The following is an 18399-nucleotide window of genomic DNA, read 5'->3' as shown; positions in this document are numbered from 1 at the left end:
TTACTACTTATGGTAAACCTACGCAAGTGTTATCCAGTTTATTAAAAAAATACTGGTTCATTTTAAGTAATGATCCAATATTAGCTGGTCATTTACCGGAATTTCCTCATGTCATATATCGGAGGAGTAAAAATCTAGGAAACTATATAGCCCCTAGCAATACAACAATTGGTAGAAGTCCGAACCATTTAAATTCAGCTCCTATTAGCAATAATGGATGTTATAGATGTAACGTCCCTAAATGCTTATGCTGTCAATCCATTGATAACGGAGCTAAAACATTAGTCTCTGCGGTCACTGGAGAGATATATCCCATTCGCTTTAGACTTACATGTCAGTCCTCATATGTGATATATCTGCTCCAGTGCACCTGCGGCCTGCAATACATTGGCCGCACTATCCAGGAAATGCACTCCAGATTAAATAAACATCGCCAAAATATTAGAAACGGCTTTCCCCTACATAGTGTTTCTTAAAAGAACATCAAAAAAATCCTAATAACCTAAAACTAACTATCATTGATCATATAGTTGATACACACCCTGATAGACTAAATCGTCTCATTACACGTGAAAATTATTGGATTTTCAAAATGGGAAACTTGTCTCCTGAAGGTTTGAACCTTAATATAGAGAAGACAACTTTTTAAATAATTGTTTTTATATTTTAGCAAATTTATTATATATATCTTTTATAAGGGGGAGGAGAGAGAGAAGGAGGGAAGAGGGGAAAGGAGAGAGGGAGGGGAGGAAGGAGGAGAGAAAGAAAGGAGAAAATTAAAAAAAATTTTTTTGGAATATTTTTTGGGGAATTTTTTTTTTTTTCTCTTTCCTTTCTTCGTCTACTTTTCCCTAATTATAATGATAGAAACTGATTGTAATTTTATAACTTTATATTTATACATTGTTTTATGTTGTATGTAAAAATTATTATTATTTTTTTTTATAATATAAAATATAGGGTGGTAGATAACAATATATCCTATTAAGTATTATGATTATAGGATTCACAAGTTTTTATACAGCGAATCCTTTTTATAAGAACCCTATATGCTTCATTAGGTATTAATTTATAACAATCCTTTTTACTCTATTGAGCATATATGAACTCAAGGGGTTAATATAGAGGTATTACTCTGTATCTGGCCCCGCCCCTTTTAAGTAATTGTATACCTAGTCAAATGTATATAAGGATCAATTGTTTGCTGCTTGTCACACCTGATGAAGGTGGCTGTGTCCACCGAAACGCGTTGTGTGTATTAATAAATCAGTCCTTTTAATATTTTTGCCCTGTTATTGGCGCTCTGGTACCGCTATTCATATTCACTGATTGTCCCTTTCCCCCTATTGGGGTGCGGTAGAGCTGCCTTTAATCTATTGTTCTTTCACCTGTGGGAGCAATTTAATTAGAATTACTACCCTGGTTTTCCAAGCTGCGCTGCCCTAACCCCTCCGGAACGCTGCCGGGGGTGTTGGTGAAGCTGGGCGTCCATCTCGGCGTTACATGCTACTAACCTGACCACGTGATCCACCACCGAGAGATCAGGATCTGTGAACGCCGCTGGAAATAGATGACAGCCACCAACAGAGCGGAGCTTGTGGAGCTTTACACTGGGGTTGTGCAGAGGTGCACAACTTCACAAGGTTAGTAGCCATCCCCACACCCCTCTAACAATTGCAATACTGAGTCACCCATTGCGCCTTGTTCTCTCCTCTCTTTACAAGATCCGGTCCATGGCCCTTTTGGAAGGTAGCTGGGTGTATTTTGCAGTCCGAATGGGCTTCTGGTATATTGGAAGCAACCGTCGGGTGTAAAAGAGGTAGTCTTTTCTTTGGCATTTTGAGAGAGGAGGTTTCGCCGGTAACCTTTCATTAGATCTAGGGAGGTAATGTATCTGGCGGACTCTAGCTTCTCTGAGTTCATCGACGCAGGGCATCAGATACGCGTTAAATTTAGCCACATCCTTCTAAATCACCTTGTGGCAGGCTTTGGGGATTTTATAAGACTTTTGGTTCACCTGCACATGTTGTTCCATCAGGATGCTTGTTCAACAACTTGTGTACTTCCTGGCAACTCCGAAAACAGGTCCTGAGTCGACTGAAGCAGTTCTCTGCACTGTTGTTTCTGTGACAGTGACCGTGTATCTGCCATGGTGACATCCTTAGTGTCTTCTTCTGGCTTGTCCAGCCAACATGGAGTTTCAACGTGGTTTCTCTGCTGTCCTGCCTTGATGGATAGCGGCACAAGAGGATTTTGGAAGAGATAGCTGGTAGCAGTTAACTGACAGGTGGGACCGGACTTGCAATACCTTAGGATTTCACTGTGACATCTGGGACAATAGTACCTCCGCATGACCATTTCTTGAGTTTAGTCCACTTCCAGATGGCTACCCAAGACATGTGAATGGGCCCTGTCAAACACCCTTTGTCTATAGGGTTCTGGTACAAACAATTGCTCCACTATCTCCTCCCTCACCTTAGTAACCCGGTACAATAAGTCCCCACTCAACTTGAAAAAGGAAAACCTGATGGCAGCCCCAGACTCCTGTTATGCCGTTTATAATGGGACCTAATCTGTTTTAGAGTTAGGTCCCTATGTTGGTTGAACCGAATATTTTCTCTCGTCACCCCTATCTCAGGAATGTCTGCCTCAGGGGATACTACCTTCTCTTCACCCAACACACAGAAGGGAAACTTGTCAGACTCTGGTGTTGGTGAGATTTTTTAGGGCCAACCCGTTTCTTACCCTAGCAATTGATGTCTCGGCCCCTCCCCCACAAGTTCCAAAACAACACAAAGTTCCAGCCTATGATATTTGGGTGCAATAAATCCTGGACCACGCCGACCTCATTGGACTCAGTACCTCTGGCCGTCTCAATGATCACTCTGGCCACTGCATAGTCTTTAGCATCACCGTGAATACAGTGGACACCCACCTTCTTCCTGGAGATCACTTGGAGGGGGAGTGTGATCCCCACAAGGGTCACCAAACTCCCTGTGTCTAGTAGTCTAGTCATTTGCAGACCATTCACTTTTACAGAACAAGTTTGGGGCCCCTCGCCGGGTAGACAGTCCACACTGAAAGCTGGATACGCGTAGAATGAACACCAGCATCCCATGCTACAGTCCATTTGCTCTGTGTTCAGGGGACAATGGGCAGCTATATGACCTGGGCTGTGACATCTCCAGCAAATTACATTCCCTGATGAGGCCTGCGGCATGACCTTCGCCGCCCCCTTGGACTTTGGACGCCCAACCCCTTTTTTAACCTCCACCCCCCAGTATGGAGTGGGTTGCCTCCCCAAGGACCCATCAACCCCTTGATACCTATCGACCAGTTGCACCAAGTCATCAGTGTTCCGAGGATCTACCTGGGCAACCCAAGTCTTCATCAGGCTCGGAAGGGAGTGCGTTAACCAGTCCATTACCACTTACTCCACCATCTGTGCTAGTGTACAGGACTCCGGCTGTAACCACTTTCGGACAAGATGCAGCCGATCAAACATTTGGGAGCTAGGGGATGTTGTCACGGTGATATGCCTGTCGGCGGACCCTGTGTGCCCTGACGGACATTGTCACACCCCCAAGCGAGCCAAAATTTTTGTTTTCAATTTTTCATATTCTTTGGCGTCCTGTAAGGCCAAATCATAGTAGGCCTTTTGTGGCTCCCCCGTTAAGTGTGGTGCTAGAACTTCCAACCACTGCTCTGGCAGGAGTTTCTCCCTTTCGGCGACCCTTTAAAAAACTGTTAAAAAGGCCTCTGTCGTCACCCAGAGTCATTTTCTGCAAGGCTCTTCTCGCCTTCCAGACAGAGAAATCGTGAGCTGACATTGGAATTGGAGCTGCTGCCATGCCACGAACCATGTGTAAATCAATCTGCTGCTGTTGTCGAAGCTATTGCTGGTGCTGTTGCTGCTGCTCCTGATGCCTCTGCAGCTATTGCAGGTTCTGTTGGTGTTGGCTTTGGACCAGATGCTTGATCAGCTCCTCCATTTTGTCTGACCGCTGTTCCATTCTTACTGCCGCCTTCACTCAAGACATGCAGTTTGCCCCCAGCCATCACACTTGCTGCCTGGGGATCGTGCCTGCACTTCTAACACCAACCGTGATAGATTGGCTCACTCGGCTGCACATAGAGGTAGACACAGGAACACTGTCTCTTTAAATCTTCCGCTGGTTTATTAAGATTACTGCATAAACCACGGCAATGTTAGCAAAACAAACACGGCCTTCCAGGCCTAACAGGAAATACAAAACATAATACATGGCACAGTCCTTGTTTTCTATGGGAAACCTCCCGCTTCGGGAACAAACACAAGGTTTAGCTTTCCTTCACATGACAATACAGCTTCAGAGCGTTCACCTCCAGGCCGATCCCACACACACTGCTCTAGAAAGCTAAGTATTTATCCTCTGAACTCATCCCTCTCTACAGCTGTTCAATCATCCTAGCACTAAACATGGCTGATTAACCCCTCTCAGCACTTTGTTTGCTGGATCATTTTCCTATATTTATATTACTGGAGCTAACAATCTCAATGCTACATATCTCCCCTCCAGTACTTTCCCAGTGACTTTGTTACACCATGTAGAATAAATTGGAAAACCCTCATACGGAGGTGTGGACTCTGCTGTGGGAAATGCCTGTATTGGTGGCCCCAGAATAGTCTCCGATTTGGATCTGGGCTATATCAGGAGGAGGACACATGGGATGCAATAAGGCAGAGATTGGGTCAGGTGTGTAGATAGGAACAAGATGTAAGTAGAACAAGGCTATGAGTCCAAAGGACTAGACTGAAACAAGCCATGGTCAGAGACAATAGAAGAACTACAAATATTAGGCAGGATGGCCAAAAAAACTGAAATTCCCAGGAATACATCCCCAATGATCAATAATTCAAACAGAGCCACAAAGGAAATGCCTCGATCACCAGGTAATAGTAATGACTGGGTTTGAACTTTAGGCCTGATGGCCTCATCAAACACCGCAGCAGAGCTTTCTTGTTAGTTATTTATTGTAAGTGGTTTTTAAAAATTTGATGTGGTAATAACAGATCTACACAGAAAACTGGAAAGGTATGAAACAAGCTCTGCTAATGACAGCAACAAAATTATTCGGCATTATAAGCATCTATAAAAATCGCCTGTCTAAGGAGGTTATCGCATGGGCAAAAAACTTATGGCAGGGTATCCTTTATGGTTCTCCTAGGGTAGAATTAGCAGATGTATCAGATTGTTCAGGTAGGCAAGTATCTGTGTGCAGCATTCTTGGATGCGACCGAATGCTCTGTTCAGACGGCGACCAATATTTTGTCTATCTGCCGTATTCTGTGGCTAAAAGCCTGGAGGGCTGATCTTGCTTCTAAGAAGTCTCTGACAGGTTTGCCTTTTCATGGTTTTCGTCTGTTTGGAACCACATTGTACACGTTTAGTGATGAGCGAGTATGCCTCGTAAACTCTTTCGGCGAGCACACTCGGGTGCTCGCCGAGTATTTTGGTGTGCTCGGGGTTTCATTTAGTGTCGCCGCGCTTGCAAGTGTCACGGCTGTTTGACAGCTGTGACACGTGAAGAGAGAGCCTGGCGAACAGGCTATCACTGCATGTGTCACAGCTGTCAAATAGTCGTAACACTTGCAGGCGTGGCGACAATGAACTAACCATCCCTTTTGGTAGACGCATGTCTCTTCAATTAAATTCTTTTTGTCAGTTTCCATCAGCAAGTTGTCCCAACTATCTCGTCAGTCCTAGAGTCCCCCAGGAAAGAAGGAGATCATTGTTTAAGCCTACTTCATCAGGGCATCCGCATGGTCCGGGAAGCAATACTACTATGTTCAGAGGCAATGGAGGGGCCAATACGTGACTTGTTACCCTCACTTGGGGAGTTCTCCTCGGTGGGTGACTGTTATCTTCCCTTCCATGATGTATGGCTGAGGGTGATTGATGACGTCTGGGTCAGACAGGTCATCTACGATTACAGAATGGAATTTACCACTTTCCCACAGGATCGATTTTTCAGATGCCATACCCCCGGGACTCCCACATTAAGATCCAGTTTCAGATGGGCCATATCACCTCCTCTTCAGACAGGGTTCATTATACCTGTCCCACCTCTACTGTGTTTCAGGGGCCCCACAGCCCTGGACTCAGTATGTGTGCCCCCACTGCCCACCACTCAGTATAATGCCCCACACATCCCCTCACACAGTATAAGGACCCCCAAATCTCTCCACTCAGTATGATAGCACCCACAGCCTATCAATCAGCATAAGGTCCCCCAATGTCTCTTATACAGCCTCCTTCAAAGAATGAGGACCCACACAACTCAGTATGAGGGCTCCCACAGTCCTAAACTCAGTATGGGGGCCATCCCCACAGTCCCCCAAAGCCCTCCGTTCAGTGTAATGGCCCACAGCAACCACCACTCAGTATGCGGACTCCCCACAGCATTGCACTCAGTATAAGGACCCCCACTAGGTATGGGAGCCCTCACAGTCCTCCATAGTCCCCAACTCTGTATAATGGTGACTCAGTATGAGGACCCGCACAATTCTTGCCATTTAAAAAAAACTAACTACTCACCCATATCCCCCGCCACGTTGCTCCGGTCTGTGCAGTGTGAGTATTGAGGCTCCACCCAACAGGCACGGCGTAGTGACATCATCGTGCCTGCAGTTCATTGAAATGATCATGTAGTAGAGCACAACACGCCTGAATGCTGATGCACAAGCAAGTAGGGTCCCAATTTGTAGTAAATAAAATGTAGAAGAACTTGGCACTCAAATTACGATTAAAGAAGATTTATTCATTGGTGCAATCCACATTGCAAAACATAACGTTTCGGTCAATTCATAGACTTTCCTCAGATGTACAGCTTGCCACAGGAAAAATATAAATATGAGCTCAAATGGGAAACAGCGCCCTAGCATTGCGTTCGCCTTTTTCTGGCCGCCATACTCGCAGCATTTTTTTACGATACCAGGGAACTGTTTCCCATTTGAGCCCATATTTATATTTTTCCTTTTGGCAAGCTGTGCATCTGAGGAAGATCTGTGAATTGACTGCGTGTGCTGCTGCTTTGGATGGTACACCCCTGTATATGTAATTTCTATACTATTCCTGTGCCACATATTATAATAATTTCTCTGAAGCTCAAGTTCCGTGGGGAGACTGAAAAAAGTTTTACAAAATATATAAAAGTTTTAAGACATTTCCATTTTCCCAGTTTTAAAGAAATAATAATAAAAATAATTTGTATTGCTGCGTCAATAATTCCTGTCTTTCAACATATAAAATTTGAAAAAAAACATACTTTGAACACCAAAAAGAAAAAAAAAATCAAAACTGCACATTTGCGGTTTTAAGTTCAGTGATCAGTATGTTGTATACAGTCCTGCTCATCATTATTGGCACCCATGAAGTTTAAGTACATAATCTGGAATATCTCCTGAAAAAAATGAATCAAGTGAAACCATTTTTTCGAATAGAGGACTCATGTTAAATACAAAAGAACAAATGATAAACAATAATTTAAAACAAAAAACAATGGGAGGGAAAAATAGAAAAACCTAAAGCTTGCTGTGTCACTGGTATTGGCACCTTTTACATTAATTTAGCATGGAAACACATTTTGACTCGTCAATGGTAAATCACAAAAGTGATTCACCTGTGATTAATTGTCGGTGCCCATGTGACATGAATTAGCCAATGAATGATGACTTCAGTGTTTTAAAAAGCCACATGGTAGGCCATATTCCTTTATCACAATGATGAAGACAAAGCAGCTGTCTGAGGACATCAGAACTGTTATTTTTAGCAAACACAAGACTTCCAAAGGGAATAAGGCCATCTCCAAAGACCTTGGTATCCCAGTTTCAACAGTGCGCAATGTTATTAAGAAGTTTGTCAAGTATGGAACCATCAAGAACCTCCCTGGACGTGGGGGAAAGAGGAAAATTGACAAGATGTCTTCAAAGGTTGGTGCGAATAGTGGAAAAAACACCACGTCCAACATCCAAAGACCTGAAGGCCAACCTGGAACATTCTGGGGTCATGATTTCAACAAGTACCATACGCCTCATACTAAACCAAGCAGAGCTTTATGGGCAAAGGCCAAGGAAGAAACCATTGCTGAAGAAAAAAACATAAAAAGGAGCGACTGATCTTTGCCAAAGAGTACCTTGACAAAACACAATCCTTCTGGGAAAATGTTCTGTGGACAGATGAAACAAAAATAGAGCTTTTTGGCAATGCAAAGCAACGGTTTGTTTACAGACAGCGCAATGAAGTTTGTAAGGAAAAGAACACCTTACCAAAAGTTAAGCTTGGTGGAGGATCCATAATGCTGTGGGGTTTGCTGCGTCTGGTACTGGAGGCCTTGACCGTATCACAGGAATCATGAAATCAGAATTATCAAGAGATTTTAGAGCGAAATGTCCTACTCAGTGTAAGAAAACTTGATTTTGAGTCGAAGATCATGGGTCCTCCAGCAAGACAATGACCCAAAGCACACATCCAAAAGTACACAGGAATGGTTGAAAAAGAAAAAATGGGCTGTTTTAAAATGGCCAGCAATGAGTTCTGACCTCAAACCCATTAAAAATCTTTGGGGTGAGCTGAAATCTGCCATTGGGAAAAATAACCCTGCAAACATTCAAGAGCTTGAACAAACTGCAAAGAGTGTGAGAGAACTCCAGCTGAGAAGTGCAAGAAGATTATACAGTGAGGAAAATAAGTATTTGATACACTGCCGATTTTGCGAGTTTTCCCACCAACAAAGAATGGAGAGATCTGTAATTTTTATCATAGGTACACTTCACCTGTGAGAGACTGAATCAAAAAAAAATACAGAAAATTACATTGTATGATTTTTACTTAATTAATTTGAATTTTATGGCATGAAATAAGTATTTGATACAATAGAAAAACAGCTTAATATATCGTACAGAAACCTTTATTTGCAATTACAGAGGTCAGATGTTTCCTGTAGTTCTTGACCAAGTTTGCACACACTGCTGCAGGGATTTTGGCCCACTCCTCCATACAGATCTTCTCTAGATCTTTCAAGTTTCTGGGCTTTCACTGGGCAACCTTGAGTGTGAGCTCCCGCCAAAGATTTTCTGTTGGATTCAGGTCTGGAGACTGGCTAGGCCACTCCAGGACCTTTAAATGCGTCTTACGGAGCCACTCCTTAGTTGCCCTGGCTTTGTGTTTCTGGTCATTGTCATGCTGGAAGACCCAGCCACGACCCATCTTCAATGCTCTTACTGAGGGAAGGAGGTTGTTGGCCAAAATTTTACGATACAGGACCCCATCCATCCTCCTTTCAATATGGTGCAGTCTTACCCCACTTAGATTTTTTTTCAGTACATGAAATAGTAAAATGAATGGTGTCATTCACAATTATAGCTCGTCCCGCAAAAACAAAGCCTCATAAAGCTGTGTCAACTGAAAAGTAAAAAAAAAATTATGGTCCTTGGAAGAAAAAACAAAAACGAATAAAACCATTCAGTCCCCAAGGTGATTACTACATTTAAATTGCTAAAGTATTTAGTTACAAAATGTCTGCCGCAATAGCTGCATGTTATATGGGGACCCAACCCCTTTAAAGCTTTTAAGTCACTCTTTGAGCTAAAGTGTATTTGTAAGACAAAATCTGGAGTGGAACAATCTGAGGAAAAGTAGAATAGAAACACGTGCATCAGTTCTGCATTTTTCATCCACTCCTGTTTTTTGCTAACAAATATTAATGTGAAATACTGACCAAATACTGAACGTGTGAACATGGCCTAAATGTCAATTTTCATTAGCAAATGATTTCAGAGGTGCAACACAGGAGAGATTTTCATGAGGAAGGATAATACAAAGTTACACAGGTTGAAATAAGAAATGTGTCCATTATTGACCCCCTTTTCAATCCATTTAATTATTATTCACTACTTGATCAATTATGATTCTTAAAAGGAACCTGTCAGACGATTCATGGTGCCTAAAGCATGGGTAGCATTAATCACAGCCTGACTGCACGATCACAGCAGGTATACTACTCTCTGAAACACTGCGGTGTTTCAGTGCAAATATACTTTGAAGATGCGACCGGAGACAAGTCTAATCCAATTCCGTCCCCGGCCGAGTCTTCACAGCGCCGCTGCTGGTGATTGACAGGTCTCTCCCTGTGAACACACAAGGAAGAAGACTGGCAATTACCAGCACTGGAGCTGGAAGCTGGAGACCAGACAATTCCAACTCTGTGCCCGGGGCTGTCTCTTTCCAGCGCCTCTGCAGGTTATTGACAGGTTTCCCCTCGTGCACATAGTGAGAAATGTACCACCTCTAGCAGGGCTGGGAAGAGCCGGCCAAGGCAGAGCTAGAATAGCCTAGTCCCTGGGTATGGTCTATGGCCAAATCTTGAAAGTATATGTGGCACCCCAGGAGTCCGGTTGCCACAGTGGCATTGCCTCCCTCACAAGGGGTGATGCCATGCCTGGAAGCAAGCAGGGGTCCCCTAATCAGGTTTACTAGCATGCAACACTTTCCTGGCTCCAGACCAGCAAGGGGAGCTCCTCCCCTTAGCAACTGGAATCTGGAGGCGGGTTTAGTTAGTGTGAGGACAGCATAGAGGAGTTGAATACAGGACAGCGACAAGGAAAGACCTGTGGAGTGTAGCTGCACGTCAGCTCACCCCAGAGAGGAGTGTAGAAGAACCTTACACCGGAGTCCGAGGTTGTGGGGCACCGAAGGCCCAGCAGCTGAAACCGGAGGGCAGGAGACTGCTGGTCTCCTGGCTCCATCAGACACCCGGAGGCTCCGCAGCACATAGGGCCCAGCACCGCCACGTGGGAGCGACACATAAGGAAGGCCCGAGCTGCCTGCCATACGGGTGAGCACAAAGACGTTTTACTCAGGGACGAGGGCCACAGCACAACTATAAGCAGCAGGGCCAAAGAGATTAGCGCAAAGGGAAGGCCTCCAACTTCACCTGGCGAGGTGGATTCCCAACTTGCTTCCAGGCCGCCTGGACCTCTACTACCAGCTAGTACCTGTGCCCTGGTCTGCCTAACCACCGCAAATAAAGATAAGAGGAAAACCGCCATTAAGTTGTGGACTGATTATTAACTGCGCATCCCCTGCACTACACTGCACAGCAACATCTATAACATCACCATTTCCTGCCCTGGAGCTAAGCTCTGCCTTTGGAGAGCTAAACCAACTCTGCTGCGTCATCATCAGCTCCACAAGATCTGCACCGCAGCGGAGGCTCCATATAGCCGCATACCAAAGGTGGCGTCACGAACATTATATAAAAACTATATTCCCTTTTCTTTATTCCCCTTTTATTGACCGCCCTTGGGTTGCGGACCAGGTCACCGCCACTGTGACACCCCCAGCACCGACGGGCCCGGCTACCGAGTACCCCACAGCCCAGGGGGTGCGTCATATATTTTCTCATATATCACCCGCAATTTTGGCAGCATGACTGGACTGACAAGTTCCCTTTTATAATACTTGTTTTTAATTAAAGGGAATCTGTCACCCCCTAGGAGACATCAGACCTCTACTATGGGCATACAGGGTATAGAAAAGTAAATCTATACATACCTGTATGGCTCATAGTAGAGGTCTGATTGCAGAGAAAAGTGTTTTTATAAACTTTGTTTTCCACAGACTTGGCGTCCCCTGGACGCCAAGAAATCCCCGCCTATGTGCTTATTATTCCCCTCAAATCCCCACCTATATACTTATTTATCACTAGATGGTGACCTGATTCTAATGCATCGGGTATTCTAGAATATGCAAAATTTGGCGCGAAAATCTGTGATTGGTCGCGCGCGGCGTCCGCGACCAATCATAGAAGCGGGTTTTAAATCTCGCGCGCCGTGTTACTAAGGAGCGGACAGCGTGTTTGAATTTAGCGTTAAAATCTCTGATTGGTCGCGGCAGGAGGGCGCGACCAATCAGCGAATTGTATTAGTGAGGACCGGGGAGCTGCTGCCTGTGCGGCTACTTCCGCTGCGAGAAGCCGGGAAATGAGCGACTGCTCGCAGCAGAAGTATCCCGACACGCAGCGCCGCTGCCCGGTCCTCCCTTGACACCCTAGCCGCATGGAGGTCAGCGCCGCTGCCTGTGCGGCTACTTCCGCTGCGATAAGCCGGGAGATGAGCGGCTGCTCGCAGCAGAAGTATCCCGACCCACAGCGCCGCTCCCCGGTCCTCCCTTGACACGCTAGCCGCTGATCTCACCGATTTGGGCGCCACATTTAAATAGCGGCCGCGACCAATCACCGATCTTGGCGCCACATTTAAACACCGCTGTGCTGATTGGTTGCGGACGCTGCCCGCGACCAATCACCGATTTGGGCACCACATTTAAATAGCGGCCGCGACCAATCACCGATCTTGCAGACACATTTAAACACCGCTGTGCTGATTGGTCGCGGACGCTGCCCGCGACCAATCACCGATTTGGGCACCACATTTAAATAGCGTTCGCGACCAATCAGCACAGCGGTGTTTAAATGTGTCTGCAAGATCGGTGATTGGTCGCGGCCGCTATTTAAATGTGGCGCCCAAATCGGTGATTGTTCGCGGGCAGCGTCTGCGACCAATCAGCACAGTGGTGTTTAACTTTTGCGGCAAGATCAGAGATTGGTTCAGCACAGCGGTGTTTAAATGTGTCTGCAAGATCTGTGATTGGTCGCGGCCGCTATTTAAATGTGGCACCCAAATCGGTGATTGGTCGCAGGCAGCGTCCGCGACCAATCAGCACAGCAGTGTTTAAATGTGGCTCCAAAATCAGTGATTGGTCGCAGGCAGCGTCCGCGACCAATCAGCACAGCGGTGTTTAACTTTTGCGGCAAGATCAGTGATTGGTCGCGGCCGGAGACCGCGACCAATCATCGAATAATATTGGTGAGAACCGGGGAGCGGAATCGTATTGGTGAGGACCGGGGAGCGTCGCTGCCTGTGCGGCTACTTCCACTGCGAGAAGCCGGGAGATGAGCGACTGCTCGCAGCAGAAGTATCCCGATCCACAGCGCCGCTCCCCGGTCCTCCCTTGACACCCTAGCAGCATGGAGGTCAGCGCCGCTGCCTGTGCGGCTACTTCCGCTGCGAGAAGCCGGGAGATGAGCGGCTGCTCGCAGCAGAAGTATCCCGACCCGCAGCGCCGCTCCCCGGTCCTCCCTTGACACCCTAGCCGCATGGAGGTTAGCGGCGCTGGCGGTCGAGGTCTTTCTGCTGCTACCGGCCGGGAGATGAGCGCCTCGCACCGGTCATCTCCCGGCTGCATCTCTGTCTCGCAGATGAGCCGCTAACAGCCGCCATCTTTTTTCAGAAATCCCGAGGCACTGATTGGCCGCTGCCGGACCAATGAGCGACGCGGGATTTCCAAGACAGACAGAAAGACAGACAGACAGACAGACGGGATAAGACGATTATATATATATAGATATCCCTCACTTGGCTGCACGTCACAGGGCCATGTGATGTGCACTGTGCTCCCTTACTTCCTGGGCATGCGCAAAGCGCTCCTCACATAGAGCGCGCTTTGCTTCATCCTGGCCCCGTCTCCCCGTGCACTGCGCCGCAGGGTTCTATTGCGCCGCAGGGTTCTATTGCGCATGCGCCGGAAAGTGACAGTGACCCCCCCCCCCCGGCGCCTGAGCAATAGAACCCTGCGGCACAGTGCACGGGGAAACGGGGCTGGGATGAAGCAAAGCGCGCTCTATGTGAGCGGCGCTTTGCGCATGCCCGGGAAGTCAGGGAGCACAGTGCACATCACAGGGCCCTGTGACGTGCAGGGTAGGGGGGAATATGATAAATAAGCAGAGAGGCGGGGATTTCGGGGAATAGTAAACAGGCGGGGATTTCTTGGCGTCCAGGGGACTGCAAGCCTATGGAAAACAGAGGTGACAAAAACACTTTTCTCTGCAATCAAACCTCTACTATGGCCATACAGGTAAGTATAGATTTACTTTTCTATAACCTGTATGCCCATAGCAGAGGTCTGATATCTCCCAGGGGGGTGACAGATTATTTTTGATCAACTAGCTACTGTATATTTTCACATGCTGACATTGTATCTGCCATTACTACCTCTTGGGCTGGGGCATTCCAGACTTAATTGATTGTGGAGTGACAGAGTATAGAAGCATTGTGTAACTAATAGACTTAAGGTGAAGCTAAACCCTGTATTCAGAAAGGATTGAAGTTTAGCCAGTCTGGTTAGCAAAATACTTTTGTGCTGATGATGGGTCTTGCACATCTGCCTAATTATGTGGAAATACAGGATCACGGATGGGATTTATTGTTGCATAACTTGACAGATTGTCAGTTCTGGACTTAAAGGGGTTTTCCAGGCTTTAGTAAATAAAAGTAAAAATAAGGTAAATAGCGTATGTAGAATTACAATTCATTTATTTGTTATATGCTGTTTGTCATGATAAACGTGAACTTTTCTGCTTCTGTACATAGTTACATATGTGCCTACATTGAAAAAACGCCTGAAATAGACAAGAATATGTTATTTCTATTCCATTTTTTTCTGAAAAAGACTTATGAAGTCTGTTAACCCAATCTGTGAAGCACCTGTGGATTCAAAATGCTCAGTGCACACTTAGATAAATTACTTAAAAAGGCCTTGACTGGTCTTAATCTACTAGTCTGCAGTTACTCTATGTGACTACAGACTTGTGAAAACTCACATTGTGTTCACTGTGCGCTGTCAGGATTCTCCGGTGCCAGCAGCTGCAGCGTGCAGTCATGTAACAGCAATGTGATATGTATATTTCCGATTACACTCTGACTCGACTTCATCCAGCCTCGCTCAGTACACTTGCATTAAGTGAGGTCGGATACAGTCTAGTCTGTACGGGACTGCATATATGCAATTCGCATACTTGCGGTCAAGCCCCATTCTCTCCCGGCACTGAAGAATTCTCATAGCATGCAGTGTGCTCAATGTGAGGATTCACAAGCCTGCAGTCACATAGACAGACTGCAGACTTGTAGCTTTAGACCGGACAACTTCTTCAAGGAGTGTAGTTTCAAAAATGGTGCTACTTTATGGATCTCCTATTGTTTTGGCATATCAGGGGATCTGCGTTCACAATCTACTCCAGCCAAAACTGAGTAAAGTCAAATGTTGCTTTTTACTTTCTGAGCCCTGCTGTGTACCTAAACAGTAGTTTCCCACCACATATGGAGTAGTGGTGTACTCAGCAGGCATTGCACAATTAATTGTGGAATTCATCTTCTGATAACCTTTTGAAAATAAAAAATGTGGAGCAAAGGCAACATTTTTGAGGCAAAAAAATGAACATTTTCATTTTTTGGCATCCCTAAATTACAAAGTTTTGTGGGGCACTTGTAGGTCCAAAAGGATAACTAAACAGCTAGATAATTTCCTTGAGGGCTTTTTGCTCTTTTTTGCACCTCAGGGGCTCTGCAAATGCGACATCACATCTGTAATCTTTTCCAGCAAAATTTGTTGTCCAAAAAACAAATATTGCATCTTTCTTTCTGAGCCCTGCCGTGTGTCTAAACAGTAGTTTTTGATCACATGTAGTGTATTTCCACATACAGGAGAAATTGTGTAACAATATCATGGGTCTATTTTCCCCTATTGCACTTTGTGGAAATGAAAAAATTGTGGCTTAAGCAATATTTCAGTGGTAAAAATTCAATTTTTCATTCTATTCATTCGACTTTGTGTTACTTCCTCTGAAGCACCTGAAGGGTTAAAAAAAAGTTCATGACCGCAGTTTTGAGTGCTTTACAGGGTGTGCTTTTTTAAAATATCAAAATTATATTTTTTTTACTATTTCCAATATATAGGCCCCTCAAAGTCACTTAAAAATTGAATAAGTTACTAAAAAAACAAATGTTATAAATTCCTTTAAAAAAATTAAATTCGCTGTTACACTTTAAGCTTCCTATTATCCTAACAAAAGAAAAAGACTATTGAAAAATGATGTCAGTGTAAAGAAGACATATGGTTAGTGTTATTTATAAACTTTTTTTGTGCGGTATTACTATATCTCTGGTTTAAGGATATAAAAATTAATAGTTTGAAATTTTAAATTATTCTACATTTTCATCAAATTTCAGATATTTTCTGGAATATTCATTAATTTATTTTACTCACTTTTATATAGCACCAATAATTTCCACAGTGCTTTACAGACATCAGCATCAATCTACATTCCCCATCAGTATGTCTTTGTAGTATGGAAGGAAACTGGAGTAGCTAGAAAGGAAACCCACACAAACTTGTCCTTGGTGGGATTTGAATCCAAGACCCCAGCACTGAAATGCTATCAGTCAGGCCTGTATTTTCCACTAAGCACCGGAGCTCCGGTGTCTAGGTTGGCTGGTTGCGAGAGGTAGTGCAAGGATCAAGATTTATTAAAAAAAAAATAATAAAGATTTTTAATTTATAACGTTCATAAGGACGGACAATGTGGTGATCATGGTATACAAGGGGGTGGTTTGGTGGGAATATTTTATAGGAGTGGACAGTGTGAAGGTCATGTACCATTAGAGAGACAGTGTAAGGTCATCTTTAGTGCAGCAAGCTCCGTGAGGGGAAATTTTTTTTTTCAAGGGTACAGTGTAGGGCTTATTTAGGGCACAGTATGAATAGTTATTTTTAGTTAGGTGGCAATATAATGGCACTGATATTTTTTAGAGAACTGTGTTGGGATGTGCTGCAGAAGGCCAGAGAAGATAGAAATCTGCAGAGATGAGCGGTGGATGTGAAAAGTCATCATGGCACCAGGACCTGTAAGTTACCTAGATCTAAAGGTGAATTTCCATTGGTTAAATGCATTCCAAGATTCAGTCATTTCATAGCGTGTTTAGTCAGGCTGTGACGGAACGATCATGTGCACAGTAGAATCTTTCATATGATCGGGCAGTGTGCATAGAATAGCATTGTGCACAGAGTATGTTCACAGGACAATGTGCTGCCGAGAAGGATTATATTTAAAGGGGGCTATTGAGGACTATTTTTTTTTTCACTATGGGCCAAAGAACTGACAATCAAGTTAGCATTTACCGGCGTTTTCTATTCGGCGCTGGCTCAGAGTGGTTACAGACCACTTCTGCTTGTGATTCTGCTGCTTCGCGTCAATAGAGCAGCTCTTCCACTTCTGGGCTTCTCTGTCGACGTGGCGTGACTGGCTACATCAAGCTGATTGATAGCCAGCTTCCCATATTTAGGCAGTGGGGAGCCGGCTGTCAACCAGCATGACGTCAGCAGTCAAACCCCGTCAGCAGAGAAGAGCGGAAGAGAAGCAGCTGCTCTGCCAGCCGGACATCAGCGGTAGCTGCAGAATCTCCTGCAGGAACAGTCTGTGAGAGCTCTGAACCAGCAGATATCGGCAATAGGCAAAAAGGGCCGGTAGTTAGCAACTACCTGCCTGTTAGTTTTTAGGTCCACAGTAAAAAAAAAAAATCGTCTGGGACTGAAGGGAGTTTGTCACCCCCCAAATGCCAATTAAACTGCATGAACATTTATTTAGCAAACGTAACCCCTATAAAACCATACCAGGCTTATACTTTTTATCTTAATATTGAAAAATCGACATTTATTTTTTTATATGCAAATTATGGTGCATCGGTGCACAGTTGGCATGGCCCATGTCTTGGTGCACCACTACCCCCTTCTATTTGCATATTAAAGCAAGTCACCTGTCTTGATTGACAGTATTCCATTGGTGAGAGCGAGCGCTGCCTAAAATCAGTGTCCTCCAATTGTCAGTGTGGCCATGCACACAAAGTGGCTGGAGACATGTTGTTATGCCTGCTTCCCGCCTCTCTTTGGCTGCCGCTTGAGTGGCTTCAGTGAGGAAACGGGGTGTTTAAGTGCACATTTCATATGACCCTCTCCTCACTGAAGTCGCTCGGTACACTTCCAGGTACATAGATAGGCGACCGCAGACACGCAGGTTTAAGGCATTAGAACGCACCTGCAGCCACATTGTCTGCACACCCACACTACCACTTGAAGCACTCACTGTTTCCATTGGAGTGCTGTCAATCAGGACAAGGGACTGGCTTTATTATACAAATATTAGGGTATAGCAGTGCACCAAAGCATAGGCCATGCCATGGGTGCACCCTTGTAGCGCCATCATTTTCATATTAAACAGATTTTTCGGCAAATATTAATTTAAACTGTATATGCCTGGTATTATTTTTATAGGGGCTACATCCCCTATTATAAATGTTTATGCAGTATAATTTGCATTGTGTGAGTAACAAACTCCTTTTAATTAAGATCAAAAATTTCACCTGACGAACAAACATTTTGCTCGTGCATCGGGTTATTTACAGCCTGTTTTAAGTAGGCCAATTATAATCTGCAGTAGAAATAAATGCACCTTAAAGAGTAACTAAACTTT

The sequence above is a fragment of the Phyllobates terribilis genome, unplaced genomic scaffold (genome assembly GCF_046119375.1).
Source record: "Phyllobates terribilis strain yellow unplaced genomic scaffold, ASM4611937v1 Scaffold_8__6_contigs__length_399053987, whole genome shotgun sequence".
Classification (NCBI taxonomy): domain Eukaryota; kingdom Metazoa; phylum Chordata; class Amphibia; order Anura; family Dendrobatidae; genus Phyllobates; species Phyllobates terribilis.
The sequence above is the reverse complement of the archived record's forward strand: the minus strand, read 5'-3'. Positions refer to the sequence as shown.